This window comes from Protopterus annectens, chromosome 1.part2 (assembly GCF_019279795.1).
Source record: "Protopterus annectens isolate FY-2018-M chromosome 1.part2, PAN1.0, whole genome shotgun sequence".
NCBI lineage: Eukaryota > Metazoa > Chordata > Ceratodontiformes > Protopteridae > Protopterus > Protopterus annectens.
Window position 1 is genome coordinate 380,805,669 of NC_056727.1, and position 21,052 is coordinate 380,826,720.

Here is a 21,052-nt window from a genome sequence, read left to right on the forward strand (position 1 = left end):
GGCTTATTCCAAATCTCCATGTGATATAACACTTAAGTCTTCCAGGATATGGGAATTAACTGAGATTGCTGCACCCTGTTTGGAAATGATCCAGGTCCTTAACAGCATGGCTAGATGGTTCTCTCTATGTGGGATATAAATATTAAACTGCTCATCAAGGAATAAGTAAAACACACTTTGCTTTGCACATCAGATTCCACACTTCTAAAATGTTGTTTATCTAGTTTAATAACATTATATATTAACAAAAATCATAAAATTAGGAATGAACCCATGATGCCAGTGTTGTGTAACAGCCTTTAAATGTGAGAGGGAAGTACACAGTTTTCAGAAAACTAAAAAAGGATCAGTTCTTCTTATGGAACTTATATCTTTGATATTAAACATGGACTGTACAAGGAAGTAAATGACAAAATTGAAAAGACTACCTTACACAGGTGTACAAAAAAATGAAATAACAGGCTCCCGAGGTTGGAATCAATGTGAATGTACTATGAGAGTGTATCAAACTGTATTCTTTTGTTGAAGGTGTCATGGCAACTTTTCCTTCTAATATCAAATGCCTAATTATTCCCTTTGAAATAACTAACCCATTAAAACTAGCACACATTTGATTGTATTTTTCTCTGAGAAGTCAGGCACCTCAGTGTAATTTTAAGGTATGACAAACCAAATACAGAGAATCCCACTTCTTTGAAACTGGCTTGCTCTACACATAATGAAAAGTACTTTCCTCATATTGTTCAAATGTAATTTAGATGAATGGATGGGTAATTATAAATCCACTCCTCATGGATACGAGCAACATGTAAATGTGCTGCTTTTCTCTGGGTTATTTGTATTTAAAATCTAAGGACTAAAAACTACATTGGAATGTATGATTAGGCTTCTGAAGATCCTGTCGAATCAATAGCCTACTAAGTACCTATGAATCTATGAAACCACTTGAGTCAGATGACATAAAGATTTGCATATTACTATCCAGTAGCAGTAAACGTTACATGCTGCTATCTGTCTATGTAATTTTACTCCTTAGATTTAAATATTGATACACTAAGCCTCTAAAGTCATGTAATAGCAAAGGTTGCATACTACTGTCCTTAAATATATGTCCATTCCTATTCTTTTAAACTAATCTATGTTTAATGACATACATCATTTACCTCCCCCTGTCTTCTATAAATCCCTCTTAGTCAAGAATGGAAATATTCCACATATCCTCCTACAATGTTGAAATAACTCTTGCTAACTTCAGCAGTTTTCAGTTTCCTCCAAATATACCTCTAATTTTTTTATGTCTTGGTAAGAAAAAAAAAAGACTTAATATAGTCTGTCCCTACTGAACAACAGTGTCATTAGCTCTGATACTGTTATACAAGCACGTGATGTTAATATGTGATTCTAGTTTTTACTCAGCACTGCAATACTCTAAATAGATATTGTGGCTGCAACATCTTTTGCCCTAAAATTATTCTGATCCAGGTGTGAAAAAGACTGTTTTCCTATCAGCAGCCACAGTATCTCTTTAGGTCTAAAAAATATTTCTATATTGGCAGCATCTTTTTTGACACTTTACCTCTCCCTTCATTCATTCGTTGCTTTCATTTTTTCTTCCTTTATTTCTCTTTCTATCTCTTGCTTACAAAAACAGACAGGAATTTTAGAAACACACAACAATAACTGGGCCTTCTGGTCAATAAGAGTCCTATTATAATCCAAGTATTCATAACTATTGTGTCAAACAATTACATTTAGGCCTTGGTTTCAGTAATACCTCTATATTATTTAATACATGTCATATCTGCATAGCTGACTAGCTAATCTGGTCTTTGTGACAAAAAGTCCACACCAATGCATTTTGCATCTCTTTATATATCCTAATTAATAACACTTCACATCTTACTGAAGTGTAATTTTCAATGCTGATAAAAGCTATTGGTTTCATATGTCATTTGAAATTTTTCCAAATGGTAAGGTGTAGAATTTAGACAAGCTTCTTTCTCCTTATGATTGTCTTTACAAGGAGTTTGACTAATATGAAACGTTCACAGGTAGTGATTTTTAGGAAGTAGGATTGTTCTTATGTTGTTAAGATTCTCTTTACTGTTGTATGGGGGCAGTAACCTTTTATTAGTATTTTAAATATAATGGTAATGGTAAGAAAGGTGGCTCTCATGGTTTTACGGTGCCACTTGATAGCATTAAATTATGCCTGACATCTGCAAGGCTAACAAATATGCAGCCCTCATTTCAACAGAATGTAACTTGTGAGTATTGTAGGTTGAGTGATAGCATATTATAAGTAAGCTATACTGAATTCAAGGAAGTAGCATGTTTCTGTTGATGGCTGTCCTGGTTGTAGGTGAGAACAGATGGAATATATTATAACACAGTTTAAACTGTGAATGAACATTATTAGATTTTTTGTGAGTGCCGTTATAAACTTTTAATCATTGGTCTAGCATCAGTCCTAGATACCTCTGCCCTGAAACAATGAGAATGCTAATGTTATCAGAGCCCATAAGTTTGGTTGGTGGTAATGCTGTTAATTTTGGATTTGTTGCTAATTCCACATGGTTGTTTTTTTCTTTTTTGGATGAGTAAATAGACTGTTAGATGATGACCATTTGCAAAGATGGAAGATGCTACTATTTTTTCTATATATAAACTATCTGTATGTATCTTTCTTGACTTATGGATATTTTTTTTCAGAGAATTATAATAGGGCGTTCCAGTCCAAAAACACATCAAAGGCTGTCATTTATTGAAATGCACAAGTATTTAAACATAGGTGGATCAAGCTCAGCATTTCAAAAATAACCCTCTGCATGACCATACTATTGCATGTTTACCATAGTCCAAATTGTGGCCCTGTCCCTAACCCCATACCCACACCTTACCTTAAAAAACCTTTTCTATAATAATACTACTAATACAACACCAAGACATACACCTCATACAGCAATGTATATGTCTGACACTACATCTATTCCCTTACCTACCTTTTACTATAACCCTTCCCTACTCGCAAACATACTCCTATCCCAATGCTAAAACTTTCTATAGAGCCAAACCTTTCAACATTACATTTCCAAAGCCACTCTTACTTTCCCACCACAAACTTAATTTTACTTCTTTTGATATATGCAGCATTCACTAATGACAACACTCAATTAGATTTCAAGCTGTTCACTCAAACAACTGAAGATTCAACATAATAGATGACACTCATCTCTGCACTTCCTTATGCGCACACATACATGTACACACACTCACACACACACACACACACACACACACACACACATATATATATATATATATATATATATAAATATATATATATATATATATTTATATATATATATATATATATCTATATATAAATAGCTATAGATATCTATGTCAGATGATCGAATTTTCAGAAACTGGAAATTCATTCATATGATCAAGTTTCCAAAAACTCGGGCATCAAAAAAAAAAAAAACACAAAAATCTACTGTTTTATATTTATGCAGGGGAGCAAGCCCCTTTCATCCCCTGCAAATTATATATACCAACTCTAAGATCACACTACAGTAAAGAAAAGGGTAAATTTCCCAATCCACACTGTACTGCGATCTCCATTCAAAAGCTTTGAGTTTGCAAAAAATCAATCATATAGTCTTGATCATATGAACTTCCATTTTCTGAAAACTCGATCAATTGATAGTGATCCATGTAAATATATATATATATATATATATATATATATATATATATATATATATATATATATATATATATATATATATATATATATATATGATTTACTTTTTTTTAATGACAAATTGAGAACTCAGTTCAAATATTTTTGGCATGTAATGCATTTCTTCAACCTCTAGAGTGCATTAATCTCTATTGCAATGAAAACATAATGCAACTTTGCAGCTGTCATATTGTAATGTCCACCTTTGCCCCTTATTGTTGGGCTGCTCTGAAATGTTTTCATATTTTCCAGTAACACTTTCTTGACAACACATCAAATCTTTATACTCAGTTATAAACTACGCTTAAGTTCTGCATTTATTGACAGAGGTAATAAAACAGCTGCATACTGAATTTCTGATTGCCAGTTGACAATTTATGGTAATGTTTTTTCCGTTTCCATGAACATTTCACATGCTTTAATCATCATATTCAGGGAGAAATATGAAACTTCATATTAACATTTTCTTCTCTAGTTATAAAAGTATACAATATTTATGATATGTGTCATATATTTCTGCTGTGAAAACAAAGGTAAAAAGGAAAATCTCCATGCTTGTTGCAAGACAAATTTAAAAATATCTGTCTTACAGAAGCAACAAAATTATGCATATCAGTTGCAAGCCAAATTTAAAAATATCTGTAGTACAGAAACTGAGAAATTATATTTTAAAAGTAAAAATTAATCCATCCATTTGTTTGCATTTATTAACCAGAATAGTCTGACCTGGCATTGGCTATTTTCAGTGGTTTCCTTTGAATACAATTTCCTATACACAACTGACAGCATGCTTACATTGAAATTTATAGATGGTATAAAAATTTGGTAGTGTAATCAGTCTAAAGGCAAACTAATAGAAGTGCAAAATGCAAAGACTGATCCATGAAGGATACATAACAGTTTGATTATGTACACATATTTACATTTGCATTGACAGAGCAAAGCAGCTTAATGCACATTTAACCAAATGTCCAGGTGAAACATTTGCCTGTATATGCCTTTGCACAGGATTATGATTACAAACCCACTAATAAACCATTTTATATGTTCAAAGAGAAACGTAGAATGGACTAATGCATATAGTATATATTTAGAAACATGAACGCTAAGTGGTATTTGATATGGATATTAAACAACGCAAATGCTAAAGAAATGTAGTGCTGTTTTTAATACAATTCTAATTTGTTCTAATATTTACATTTAAACTCTTAAAGGGAAATAAGCAAAAAGAATTAAAGCAAAATGGATGAGTATAAGAATAGATTTGTCCTGTTGAGAGAAAGGGGTATTGGCACACAGGGATATGTTTTGGGGAAAAATGTATGCTAGAAATCATTAAAAACAGGTGGAGAATGAGACAGAAATAGTTCATAAACTGAGAGGTACTGTCTAATGCTGTGAATACTCATTGGATAATATCAACATCACATTCACAGGTCCAGATAGAATTTAGGCATATTTTTTTATATATAATTGTAGGCCTCCGTGGCTGTCACCTGCATAGCATATATTGCTATTATCTGTTTGTTTCCTATCAATGGAAGGGTTAGTGATGTTGTAGATGTTATCCAGATAGCCACTAGGTAAGTTGCACTGGAGCTAAAAAACTGTTCTTTTTATATTGAGGTTTCTTTTGCACTCTGGTGGAAGCAGAGCTGAATTCAACCCATCCAAGGTGGAAACAGCTTGTGGAAAGTTTATGTATTTATCTGATTAGCCTAAGGGATTAACTGTGTGAAAGTATTTCATCCTGCTCATGTAAAAGCCTTGCATTTGTGCATCACAAAAAAGTGGCAAATCTCTCCAGTTTAAAATTCTCTATAGGAAATGCTCTCCATAATCATCCACTGTCCACAGGTGCTTGAACAACTGCTATTTTGTGCAGAGTGTAGTACCACTGCAGGTCATCTAACCAGAGCTGCTCAATTTTTGATGACTTTTGCCAGAGGTCTGGAGAGATTCTGCAGAAATCCAAAGCATCCACTGCTAAAATTGGGGGGAAAAGTACGTTTTGATTTTTTTTTTATTTTTGCTCTTTGCTGACTGTATTTTATCATTTTGCTGATTTTTAGGGTATGTTTCTGCACTTTATTATGTTACTTTAAGTAGCTAGTACATAGCATAGACTAGATTCAGATCTGCTGAATCTAGACTGTGTTGTGACACTTGAGCACTATTCCAGCCATCTTACATCAGGAAGGCCCTGCCTGCACCCTTGTGGCAGAATTGTGTAGTCTGCGCCTCATCTGAGTTGGAGGTTACTGGAAGAAAGCTCACTGTGTGCTTTCCTATTGGTAGTTTAGCTTCAAAGTGTTTAATTTTGCCTGCATTTAAGCCTCACTTTTCTGCATAGCTGTGCACTGCACAGCAGAGTTCAGCAGTGCCATGAAAGGACACAAATTGCCTTGAAAGGCAATTTTCTGTTAGACATCTGATAGTGAACCTTCTCAAGCTTCACTACTGCATTGTATAAAACTCAGTTGTGCACTGAGAAGCATTGCCATAGTTTTCACCCCTATGCTGCTATAGAATAAAACCCCCTTGTTTATCCTAGAGCAAAATCTAGTAAACTAGTCCACTTCCCAATGGTAGTTATGGTACAACCCTAGCATAATGGACGGTCCATTTCCAGCCATTTCTCCAGACAACCTGATTGACAAGGGCATCCTAACACAATGTAGCAATGGCCTCATGTATACTGACAATCACTCCAAAAACAAATACAATATGTGTTTGATGTAATTATACTATGAATTTGGAATCAATTATCTCATGTAACAACAAACTGGACATCAAACAGGTTGTCAGCACACACACACAGATCACCTCTCACACAAAACATGGTCACAACACATAAATCAACATAGGTGGATGCACTTAATAGGAGCCTACCAAAAGATCAGAGACCTCCCAAGTGCAAACCATCTGCACACACTGTAAAGCAAGTACAATCCATTAACATAACAGTAAATAAGCCCATAAGGCAAAACACCTCAAACCCAAATGTACCAGTCACAAACAACTCTTTAGTGAGACAAACAGTTATTCCCCTCACCAGGCTGGACAAGGAGAAGGTCACAGTCAGCTTCCTGTCAGGTGCCAAGATCTGTCAAATCACGCACACAATCAAGTCACTCAACAACAATTATTGTTATGACTCTGTCATAGTATATGTTGGGGTGAATGACTTAAGATGTACCTTTCTAAACTATATGAAAACAGACATGATTGAACTCTCAGATTATGTGTCTCAGTCAAGTATGCCTCTAGCCCTAAGCAGCATTGTACCTTCATCCAGGATGACATGACAATATAGACAAAAATATTAACTTCAACAACTGGCTTAACTTCTGCTGTCAATCCAGGAGGATCTAATATCTGTCTGCCTGGGAAGACATGGCTGACAGACCACTCTGCCTTGCCAGAGATGGTCTTCACCTGTCTCCTGCAGGCTTTTGGATAATGGCAAAGGCACATACCACCCCATAGTGCCTTTTTTAGGCAATGTCAAAACAGGAAAATTTCTGATTTAAAAATTCCACTCGAGACAACCTTAAAGTTATGCTGCTTAATGCTAGGAGTCTAAACAGAAAACTGCACTCTCTGCTGATATTTGTGCAGTTACTGAGACATGGTTCAAGGCTGCAGAGAGCACCCCAGCCATACAAGGCTACAATGCCTTCTGCACATTCAGACTACAAAATAAGTGAGAAAGAACCAAATGTGGAGGTGCATCCATCTCCATTAAAGCCAAATACACCTAGACATTGGTTAAACAGTATGACCCTCTTGAGGTACTCCAAGTTCAACTATCTATAGGTAAAACACCCTACCACATCATTACTAGCTACAGGTTCCCTACCATGAACCTTGAGAAGCACACCTCCTACCTGGACTTACTAGAGTCACTCACTATACAGCCAAACACTTTGGTATGTGAGATTTCAGCTCTCCTTCCATTAGTTGGGTTACATACTTGAGCACAAACATGCTCACCTAGAGGATCCTGGACTTTGTTAAATACAAATGCTCTGAAACAGCTAGTCTGCACCCCCATGAGGGGCTCAAATATCCTAGACTTAGTAATCACCACAATGGGGCATCACTGCACTCCCTCCTGTGAGTTTCCCTTCCAGGTAAGGTCAGACCATAAATCTGTCTCATTCGAAGTAGCGATCAGACCTGATACCCACAGGAATAAAAAACTGAAAAATGTCTCCAAAAACAACTACAGCCTACTAGGTGATACTATAAAAGGTTTCAAATGCCCTCTATAACCACCTAAACAGCTCTATATGTTCAGAGTTGAATAAAGCAATAATTTAATTCAGTTCAGAATACATTTTGAATAAATTGCATTTATTTAAACTCTACTTTCTTTAATATTGCTACACACTCAAGTGTGCTAGCTTGCACTGCACTTGAATTGTTTCAGTGCTGTTTTATCTGCTTTTTTGTAAAAAAAATAAATAAAAATCTAGGCTTGTTTCCTGCCTTTCCTGTAACTAGTCTAGTCCAGATACAGATTTGCTGCATCCAGGACTGTTTGTAAGCTTATGAGCACCCCCAAGCCTTTTTGTGTTGGAGGAAAGGCTTTTAGCTTATCAGTGGGAGTGGTAAGCACTAGGCAACCTATCTACTATGAGTGGTTTCTGGCTCAGAAATTGTAGTTTATTGGCCGTTTGGGCAGTTTTTCCATCTCTTTCAACTTTCTGGTCTAAAAGTCCGCGTCTGCACTTATTTCCCACCTTTCCTGTAATTAGTCTAGTCCAGATACAGATTTGCTGTATCCAGGAGGGTTTGTAAGCTTCTGAGCCCCCCAAGCCTTTCTGTGTTGAGGGAAGCCTTCTAGCTTATCAGTGGGAGTGGTAAGAACTAGGTAGCCTATCTACCATAAGAAGAGTGGTTTCTGGCCCAGAAATTGTAGTTTATTGGCCGTTTAGGCAGTTTTTTCCATCTCTTTCAACTTTCTGGTTTAAAAGCCTACATTTGCAGTTGTTTCCCACCTTTCTTATAACTACTCTAGTCCAGATACAGATTCGCTGTATTTAGGACTGTTTGTAACCTTTCCTATAATTAGTCTAGTCCAGATACAGATTTGCTGTATCCAGGACTGTTTGTAAGCTTGTGAACCCCTCAAGCCTTTCTGTGTCAGAGGGAAGCCTTCTAGCTTCTCAGTGGGAGTGGTAAGCACCAGGTAGCCTATCTACCAAAAGAGGAGTGGTTTCTGGTTCAGACACTGTACTTTATTGGCCGTTTGAGCAGTTTTTTCCATCTCTTTCAACTTCCTGGTCTAAAAGCCCAGATTTGCGCTTTTCCCACCTTTCCTGTAACTAGTCTAGTCCAGATACAAATTTGCTATATCCAGGACTGTCTGTAAGCTTCTGAGAGGTGCCAAAGCCTGCTCTTCAAATTTTCCTTAGATCTGCTACTTATCTCCTCTCCTGCACTTTTACTAGCTTATTAGTCTAGCACTTTACAATACCAGACTTCTTGTAACAATTATTATAGCACACAAAAATGCTACCAGCACTAAACATTCTACAAGGAAAGAGCTCCAGTACTTATTACTAATGCCAACCCCTCCAGACATGTCTAAAGGTCAGTTCCCTGTGCTTTCTCCTATTAACCTGGTGAACTCGGGCATCCTGAGGCAATGTAGCAACTGCCTCATGTACACCAACAACCCTCTCCTCTTACCTCCCAACACTCAGACTTGCAAGAGATGCACTTATGTATCCAAATTGGAAGCCATGCACTCTCCAGACAAGAACGGAACAGTTGGTCAAGAGTAGAAGGTCAACACTTGCACCACATCACATGGGACACATAGCCCTTCAGAATGCACACCAGCACTGCCTTAACAAAAAAACACAAACCACACACCCACCTTCATGGAGGCTCTCAAAGAAAATCTACCCAAACAGCAGAGACCTGCAAGACAGAAACGCACTCGACCACCACAACACAACACTAATCATGAGACACATAACCCTCCTAAACAGTGTCACTCAACCAAAGCCACTAAGGCAAAACAGCATGCCCAGTACACTAGTTATAGGTGACTTGATAGTGAGGCACATTGATGTCCCACTCACTAGGTTGAATAAGGAGAAAATAACAGTCAGCTGCCTGTTAGGTGCCAGGATCTGCCACATAACGCACGCACTCAGGTCCCTCAACAACAGGTACAAATATGACTGTCATTGTACTTGTGGGTGTGAATGACCTGAGACATACCTCTCATGGAGGAGCTCTAGGATTATGCATCCCATGCGGGTATGACCCTAGCCCTCAGCAGCATCCTACCATCACCCAGAATGATACCACAGTACAAGCAGAAGGTAATTGCAATAGTTTCTAGTTTTGTTATAAACCTGTTACATTTTGATGCCCTAGTGTTATGCAGATTTGTGAAATTGCACTGACTTGTAATATACTTCATAGAAAGAACAGGTGTACCGATGAAATTTAGCCATAACATGTTATGTCTAAATTTATACATAAGCCAATATTTATTTTATTTATTTACACTTTGTTGACTGGGCTAGTCCCAATGGGCGAATGGTCTCTTTTTAGGAGTGACCCAATGTTGCATTCATACTGATTAGAGAAATCTAGCCAGCGTACCAAGGAACTTCCATACTATTTTCAATATATGCCATGGGATATTTTACATCCACCTCAGTTATCACCAAATCAAGCAAATGGGGTATCAGTTTTAACTTTTCATCCAAAGGAAGGCACACTCAGGAGTGCAGTGCCCTCTTTATGCTGCACTGCAGTATTAGTATTGGAAAATTAACCCATCTAATTGGTGTGGGAATAGAACTCACAGTCTTCTGATCTTGTAGCACTGTATGTGAGCATAGTACTTGTTCATCTACTGATACTGTTCAGATTTGCCATGAGGATGGCATCACTGAAACGTTTGTTGTGAACTGAAATATTGATCAGACTTTAAGTATTGATTCATGGGAAAAAAATTAAAGCATGGCATCTACAATTTTGAACAAGGTGCCAAAAACTGATTTCATATAAAGGTCTATGAAAAATCTTGGTCAAGTGAAACTGCTGGGAAACAATATAACCTTCAGTTTATCGACATTAGAAATAAGACCTGAATATGATGGTCACTCTTGCAGTTTAGAAAACATCTTCTGCAGTTAAAAAATGTCACTTAAAGCCTTGTGTTTGCAGAGAAGAGTTTTATCATCTGCATTTTGTATGTGTTGTGATGGATGACATATTGCAGGTATAATTTTGCAAAAATGTTGTTGCAAAGCTGGCCCAAATGGATGCTTACCTGCCAGATTTGATGAGTTCAGCCTGACAGACTATGTCTTTCCATTATGCAGACTATGGTAATTTTGATAAGTAATCTTCAAACAACTGGTCAGCCATTTTATTAAAACCAGGCTGTCAAATTGTGAGCTTCCACAAACAAGTAAAGAGAGAACCACCAAACAAACTAACAGCCAAATACAAGTAGTTTAAGGCGCACACTCCCTGACAAAAGCCACAGCACCAGCAGGTTAAAAACAAAAAAGTTTATTACAAATGTAATAATTAAGAGCTTTCATCTTGTTGTGATCAGGACTTCTTCAGAATTAATTAATTACACAGAGACAACATATAAATACCCTCATATTGAACAAATGGCACCAAAAAGGTTTGAACAATTATTTTTTAAAGAGGAATATTCCTACACAAATACAAGTTCTCCTCCTAGCAACCATTAGCAAAGCATTTCTAAAACATTTACAAGAATCCATAAACTCCCATAAATGAACAAATTACTTAATAAATATCTTTTATTCCAACTAACCCTGTATAAACTATCATAGGGCATTCGAGAATGAAACATAATAAAGTTTGAAAAGTTTAAATATTTTTTATAATTATAAATAGACCTAAAGTATGTTTGCAACAATACACAAAAATATAGAACACTAAAATAGCATCATATAGAAATATCCTTATAAAAATCATAATAAAAAGTAAAAAGTTAAAAATAAAAAAAAAAACTATTGTCAAGGTTTTGATGCTCTACATTTTAATATGGGTTTGATTGAGACTTAGTCATTCAATCCTGGAACAGTAAAAGTATTCAGTTTAAACTGCCAACATGTCTCCCTGTAACACATACAATTCTCCCAACTCCCCTCTCTGGGGTCCATGTTAACCTGCTCTAAAATAGCTAAAAACACTCGGTATGTGTCGGTTGTATCAAGTATGTTTAAACAGTGTATTATTGAGGTTCTTTGTCCTAATACTAGACAAGTGTTCATATATATGCTTACTCAGTGGTCTTTCAGTCTTTCCAATGTAAAAACACGTACAACCCTTGCACATAGCTAGTTAAATAATCTCTTTGCTAGAACAATTACCCTTTTTAAAGTAAACCTTATTGTGAAGGTTGCTACCTAATATAACATATTCTTTCTCACAAATGTAGTTACAATAGGAGCACCTACCACATCGCTCAGTACCACCAGTATGTTTAATCCTTTCAGCCCTGCAACCCCTTTCAAAAATATATTTAAAAATTGTCCCTGTTTTAAAAACAAACTTAGGATATGTACCCAATTTACCAACCAACTCAGGGTTAAACCTCAACATCTTCCAGTTGCTTAATACCCCACTCTTTACAAAACTAGCAACTTAGTTAAATTCCACTTCCATGGCTCTATTAATATTGTCTTTTGACTTTATCTGTGTGTTAATCTTCTCCATTTGTTTGGTGCCCAATAGTGGTATACATTTTGACCCCAACCTGATATAACTTCCTGTGACACTTCCGTGATCAAATTTTCTGGATAATCCCTTTCTATGAATAACTTAGATATACATTTTATTTCATCTAAAATATCTTCAAAGTTGGAGGTCATCCTTGCTGCTCCAACCATTTGTCCTTTCACTACACTTTTCTTCTACTTAAAAGGGTGGGCACTAGCAAATGCTAGATAAGAATTACTGAAAGTTGGTTCTGTATATCGTAGACCTAAAGTTCCCTTCAAAAATGTAAATTCTAATGTCCAAGTAGTCCATCCCATTCTTTTTGTAGGTGTATGTAAATTTCACAAAGTCAGTGGTATTGTTTAAGTACTCAATAAACATTCCAATGGAGCTTTCTTACCCTTCCCAGATAATAAAAATGTTGTCCAAAAATCTCATATATCCTTTAACATGTTTCCAAAAACTAGATCCAAAAACATATTTTGTTTCTCAACTCAGCAGGATCAAATTTGCATATAAAGGGGCACAGGCCATGCCTTTTGTGACTCCATTAATTTGCTTAAAGGTTTCCCCCTCAAAATAAATAAAATTATTTTCTGACACAACTCCCATAAGTTCCACAAATAAGTTTAAGTCCTTTCCCTTAAGCACCATATTTAAACTATCAAGAAAAAAAATCTAAACCTTTCTCCATAGGGTGGATGAAAACAAGTCAATGATATCTATTGTAAGGAGCAATATCTTATCCATAACCAAACCTTGAGTTAAAATACTTAAAAAGTCCCATGAATCCGTAACTAAATGTGGATACCTATTCATTACAAATTTTAAGGACTGATCCAAAAAAGTTCCTATTGGGTGTGTTTTTGAACCTCTACCTGCTACAATTGGTCTATATGGGGGGTTAATAGTACTTTTATGAATTGTAGGGATTCCAAAAAAGATGGTATTCTAGGTTTGTTAACCTTTAAGAAGTCATAAGTTCTAGGGGCGATCCTATTTTCCAATAAAAGGTCCTCTAATAATAAATCTGTCTTTTGGTGTGCAATATTTATCTCATTCCTCAAAACTGGGAGGTAGGTTTGAATATCTTGTAACATCTGCAACATATGTGAAGAATAGTCAGTTGTATCCACCAATGCCATACCTCCACCTTTATCTGGTTTCATGATAGGTAGTTCAGTACTGTGAACCCAGAATTGTTGAACATGCTCCATCTTAGCAAAACCAAATCTACTCAAGCTACACTCTCTAGGGATATAAACCTCAACAGAACAATGAATAGAACATGCTGGAGGGATAGATTCCCTTCGCAGAGACTTCCCTTACTATGGAACAGGGTCCCGATCTACATAAGACAGAGCCCCTTACTATCACTCTTCAAGAGGAACCTTGATGAGTGGATGGGTAACAGAAAGTTCACACTGGGGATCACACCAACAGCACTACTAGATAGGGGCCAAGGGTACTAGCTGCTAGTACAAGGGTCTAGGGAACTACTAAAGGGGCAGTGAATACCGCACAATGTGGCTGGGCTAATATATGCCTTTGGGCAGATAGCCCAGTACCAACCTATGAACCTATGAACCTATGTGAACCAATTCATCTAAAACTTTACCTTCATTTTGAGTAAGGTTATATTTTCTGTTATGTTTTTTAGAAACCTGATTGTAACTTAAAAACTTATACAGTTCCGACATACACGCTGTTTAAAAACCTGTAAAGCTGGGTGCAAATGTGGGTTGTATAGACTCCTTTCATTAGTTAAACCTTTATTACAGTCTAATAACAGTGCAAAAGTCAATTTTTTAATAAAAAGCTTCAACTCAATCAAAGTGTCAGGAATGTTGAATCTGCTTGCAGGGACAAACTTAAAACCTTTCTCAAAAATTTAAAAATGTTCTACTGAAACAACAATTTTACTTAAATTAAAAATGTGAAAGCCTTTAAAAGTGTTAGTTACTCCATCGTTTTCTAAATCAATACCTATGTCTTCATTTTTCTCTTTACCTTGGACTGACATTTCCCCTTCACCTTGGACATTGAAAAATCCAAATCATTGTTATCACTGACATTCCCTTCCACTCCTCCTTGTGATGTTTCTATAAAATCTAAACCAGTTTTTGGATTTAAATGGTCTGGGTTGTTCAAACATGCAGGCTCCAAACTAGATGCCAGGGGTTCGTTAATGCTCTACTTTGTTGGTCCATTTCCACCATCATTATGTACAACTGAGCTATTACTCATAAAATTCTTAAAATGCCCCTTAATCACCCTCTCTTTAAATAAATAACCATTTTTCTACTCATATTGTTTAGTGTCTCTAATAAATTCTTTCCATTTTCTCTTAACAATATCTAAACATTTTCTGTCTGTTCTGACAAATGCATGCTCATAAATGTCCCTATGATAAACAATAAGCCAATTTTTTATCATTTTGTTTAAGGTCTCAGTCTCAACAAGTAGATGTTCAACTTTCTTTTTGTTGTATTTAATCATTAAAGTCATAAGCTCAAAGCCAAACTTCTCAAAAACATCATTGAATTCTTTAATCATATCTGCACTGTACAAAAACACATTTGGATATTTGCAGATGCATAGACCTTGCAGCACAATTCACCTGTTAATACATTCTTCTAAGTATAAAATATCTAAATTAGCACTTTTAATTTTAAACAACTTAAATTCAAGTTCTCTAATACCATATTTTAGTGATTTCATATTAGCAACCTGTTCACTATTATCAAAACATCTTTTGTTGTTAAACTCTGCAAAAAAGATGTCTCTCCTGTGAAAAAAGTTTTCCCATTGGTCAAACTCTTCAACTAGATTAAAGTCAAACCTAAAATTGCAATTTCCCCTCTCAGAAACACTTATGCCTTCACAAGCAAGAGAGGAAACAATTCTGAATGTATTCTGGTTCACTTCTTTTGAATTACTACTGACCGACAGGTGTTTGGAACATAGAAAAATCTGTTGGCTTCACTGGGGAATCATGATTTAGTAAATCCTTCAAGGAATCTGGAAGGGAAGGATTGTAGCAGTTGTTTAATTCATTAGTGTTCCTTTGCAAACAGGAAAGCTCCACTTGCCCACATGGAATAGAGCATCCAGGTTGTGTAAGGACTATTGAATGACTACATCTCAATAAACCTGTCTTAAAATGTAGAGCATCAAAGCTTTGACAGTAGTTTTTTTTTTTTTTACTTTTTATTATTATTTTATTATTGTCTTAAAATGTAGAGCATCACAACTTTGACAGTAGTTTTTTTTTTTATTTTTTACTTTTTATTATGATTTTTATAAGGCAGGGTTTTGCCATATGATGCTATTTTAGTGTTTTATATTTTTGTTATATCGTTACAAACATAAAATAATTATTAAAACAATGTTAAACTTTTCAAACTTTATTATATTTCATTCCCAAATGCCCTATGATAGTTTATACAGGGTTAGTTGGTATAAGAGTTATTTATTAAGCCATTTGTTCATTTATGGGAGTTTATGGACTCTTGTAAATGTTTTTAGAAATGTTTTGCTAATGGTTGATAGGAGGTGAACTTGTATTTGTGGAGGAACATTCCTCCTTAAAAAATATTTAATTGTTCAAACCTTTTTGGCACCATTTGTTCAAAAATGAGGGTATTTAAATGTCTCTGTGTAAGTAATTAATTCCGAAGAAGTCTTGATCACAACAGGATGAAAGCGCTTAATTATTACATTTGTAATAAACGTTTTTGTTTTTATCTTGCTGTTGTTGTGGCTGTTGTCTAACTGTAATGTATGCCTTAAACTACTTTTATTTGGTAATTGTGAGCTTGCTGTAGGATGTCTGTGCCAGCAAGTACATCATCATTATGTTTACTATGAATATACTTGAAAAAGGACAACACTACAGTGGTACGATGCATGTGCATAATATCAGGTGAATGTTACTGTGTAACTGATGGGAAGTGAGTTGTTTGTGAATGCATCATTCTAGTATTTTTGAGAAGGGAGAGTGGATGATACCATCCAGCAGTTTGATACTACAATAGGCGATCACCCTTTAAGGAAAGGGAGAATAAAAGTTACTTCAAATTTGTGAGTAAACAGTACTCACTTAGATGTCTAAGATATCCTCTTCAGCTTGAAATACTTATCAGAGTAGTCAGAACAGGAGAAAGAGAGATAATGGTGGTGAATTCTTGTCAGACATTGAAGAACATATTTATGCTAACTGGAGCTGCAACTTTTAAAATGTATTCACTGAGTTTATCAACTATTTTCAGTAAGACAAAATAATGTATTGATTTTGGTTATGAACATTAAGCATGACTAAATATCAGAGATATAGATTACCAAGTCAAAATATTTGAGGGCTATATTTATGTTCCTTTTGCTAGTAAAGAATATGAGTTTTCTCTTCATGCATTTGATGTTGTCTACCTTGCTTGTTAGCTGTTAGTATAATGAAAAGACTAAATCAGTTATGTGAGGGAGAAAGTGTTTCCATATCTGATCTACTCGATGGATTATATACTGAATGAAGAATAAGGGAAGACATTTAAAGGACATGCTTGTTCATGGAAATTTTATCTTACCAAAAAATAACTTAGGTGTTTGTCCAGCATCTATGGGCACTTATAAATGCAACAGTTGTTCAGTTTGCAAATATATATATGTTCCTTTGAATATGTGAATAAAATCAAATATGTTCCAAGGGGACGTTTTTCATGTAACAGCAAGGGGGTTATTTATGCCTTAAGATGCCCGTGTGTTTTTTTTTTATATTGGTGAAATAAAAAGAAGTTTTAAAGTGAGGTAATTGGAACATATCAGGTAGATAAAAAGTCAAAAAGAAAGACAAGATTTTGGCATGTCATTTTAGAGATGTACATGGCAGTGATTTCTCTATGCTTCAAGGTTGTATTTTAAACCAAGTATTTGTTGACAATGATGATGAAATTCTTTTGAAAGCAAAACTGTTATACAAAGAGTCTGTATTTATTCTTAAATATACTTTGGTCCCTATGGAACTGAATGGAGAGGTTAATTGGAAGTATTTTATTTAATTAAATAAAACAAATCACATACCAAGGGACAAATACCTCGTGGCCAAAAGTAAAAAGTCAATAACCCACAAAAAACAGTAACAACAAGGTAACCAGCCACAACTCCTTCTTCTTATTTATTATAAGAATAAAACCAGAGGTAAGCGCTTTCACTGAAATAGCTTCATCAGACCTTCAACCAAATAATCAAAAGTCCAATACATTTATAGTGCTTTCAAAAAACACCTAACCAATCAGATTTGGCCATCCATTAAACTAACAAGCATGATATTGCAATATGTGATGATATTTATACACATATCTGACATCAAAGATATATATCAGATAAAAAAAACACTCATCACTAAGACAATATAATTAAAAATACGTGACATTACGATGCATAATAATATTTAAAGACATGTTTGACATGAAAAATATCAAATAATGCAACACTCTCATACTGGAAGACAGACACCAGATCTGAAGTTAATACTTACTATTTCTATGAGCTTTAAGTAAGGGCTTGATAGAGGCCCTCTCATTTAGTCCTTTCCCTCTATCTGCTCTGAGGGTAATGATCCAATGAGTTTCCCTTTTCTCATTATGATTCCTAATGTCACCTTCATGAATGTGCAGGGTGACTACTTCAATAACCCTAAATCTAAACCTGTGTAAGTCACCTGATGTTTTAATATGTTTAGAGAGGGCATTGTGTTCAGATTGGATCCTAATGCTGTAGAGATGTTCCCTTATCCTGTCCCTAAAGAGGCTGTTGGTCTTCTCAACATAAAAACAGTGGCTGCACTCATATTCTGCTAAATAAATCACATAGGAAGTTGAACAATCTGCTACTGCTCTAAAAACAAACTCCCTGTCTAGGTCCGGATGTAAAAACACATTTGAACTATGAATAAAAGGACAAAAATTACATCTGCCACATGATTTAGTAAAGGTTATCTGATCTTCCACACTTCTAAAATTCCTACTATAACAAAGTAATCTTTTAAGATTCTTCTTATTCCTATACAGCAATCTAGGACTATGACCTACTAAGTCCCCTATTGCAGGGTCTACTGTCAATAGGGACCAGCTCTCTTTGAATACTTCTTTAACTTCCTTAATATCACTGGAATAGAACATTGGTATCCTCAGATAGTTATTACTATGTGTAGTACCAACTACTTGTATATCATCTTCTCGTGGTCCATAACAGGGCAGGGCTACACTTTCCCTTAACTCATCTATCTTAGAGAGGTTCCTGTCAATCTCAGCGGTGGTGTAACTCTACTGCTGAGTCTTAAAGTAAGATCCTCAATTTCTTCATGGAACCCTATAGTAGTAGGATTCAACCTTGATGCCCTCATACCTTGGCCCTCAATCAAGTTTGCAAAAATATGCTGAGGGGTCATACTTGATCTAAACAGTAAAGCATTCCTATAACAAGTCTTACGACGAACACCAGTATTCACGAGGCATTATCTAGTCTCTGTATCTATAAATCCAAATACTCTACTCGATCAATTGAAAATATCATAGTAAATTTTAAACAGTCCAGTAAACCATTCATCAAACTGTGAAACACCATCAGTTGTTCAATTTACACTTCCCACAACAAAAACAAATCGACAAAACATCGATAAAACACAACATGTTGCTGGAACTCAGTCAACTGAAACAAAACTTTATTCTCCCAATGTGCTAAAAACATGCTGGAGTAGCTATTGGCACATGGAGTGCCCACAGCTACGCCATCATTCTGAAGATATGTCACCATCAAAGGTGAAAACATTACACTCCAAAACCATCTCCAAAAAATGGCAAATCAAGTCAATTTTTAATAAATCATACTCACTGTTTGATAATAGATATTCATGTATATATTGTATACCTAGGTCATTCGGTATGTTCGTAAAAAGTGATTGAACATCAAAAGTTACAAACAAGACACCATCTAAAGTGCCCTTGCTTGTAGTACAATCATATAAGTCCATTAGAAACTGTTTTGAATCTCTCAACACTGTTCTATTCTGCTCTATGACTGGTCTAAGATATTTCTCAATAAAGATTGAGAGTGGCTATGTGGACCATCCTCTGCTGACTACAATGGGCCTCATCGGTGGATTCAGGGGTTGTTTATGGACCTTAGGAAATCCTTGTTTAAGTGAAATCAACAGATTCTCAACATTCAAAAACTTATGAACTTCACTTGTAATTAACCCACTTCTCAAATCATCTCATAAAGTTTGTTTGTGTCTTTCGGCTTTTCCCGGTTAGGGGTCGCCACAGCGGAACTCCGGTCCGCTAATGATTGGCAGTAGAGTTTTACATGCTGGCTTGCCGGGCCTAACGCACAACCTTCCATGAAGGAACGCCCATTCATGCATGTCGCCACACAGAAGACGCTCTAACTGAGGATCGAACAGGCAACATCTAACTGTGAGGCGACAATGCTACCGCAGCACCACCACCGCAGTAAATCATCTCATAAAGTATCTGAGATATTCTTCATAATACGATGGACATCAGTTGTTAATGATCTATAAAATCTTTGATCACTTAACATTCTTTTCATGGATTCATTGTAAAAGGTTCTATCCATAAGAACAATAAGGCCCCCCTTATCAGCTGGTCTAATTGTAATTGACTCATTCCCTTGCAACTTCTTAAGTGCATCCCTTTCATCACAGCTCAGATTATCCCTCCTATATTTCTTTTTTTGAGTTACTCTCCTATCATAAAATTTAAATAATTCCTCTTCTGTCAGCTTAATATAAGCATCAACTAATGGATGATTATGTGATAAATAAGTGCTGGTTCTCCTGAGGGCTGAATATTCCCTTCATTATTTCCGAATGGTAGTTTCAACATAATGTTTCTACAGAAAACTTTAAGATCTAGTACTGTATCGGATAACTTACTATCACTAGTAGGAATAAAGGTTAAACCTTTATTCAAGATTTTTTATTCTTTGAACGATAAATCATATGTAGAAATATTTCATACTAGCGATTCCCTGCATTTGCCCACATTTTCTTCAGTGTTTGACCTGTATTCCTCTCTCCTGAAAACTTGTATTTCTGATGGCCTCGACTCACTGATCTGGTCCGTCTGAACTCTTTGTCTATCCTGATAGGTAGAAGAAAAGGAGGGTGGGGTGTGACACCTGTTTGCTGCAGTGAAGTGCTAGGGGGGCCTCCTTGAGATGTACTATTTCCCGGGTTAACCTTAGGTCTAACTGTTCTCTCCGAGGATGGAAAATTCTTACTATTCGTGGTCTTGTTTACTACAACATTAGGATACAAGTTGCTACTCTGAACAGTTTCATTAACATTGCTAACATTCCCTTCATAAATAACTGTTGTAACTAAATTATTGACATGCTGTGAGCTTGCCATAGGAATATTAGTGGCAGAAACACCACTGTGCTCAGTGGGAACATAATTACTAATGTTTACATCTGCAGTCCTTTCATTCATTTGTTCAGATGAATATCCATTTCTAGGCCACATAAAGTTGTTGCCATTTCTAA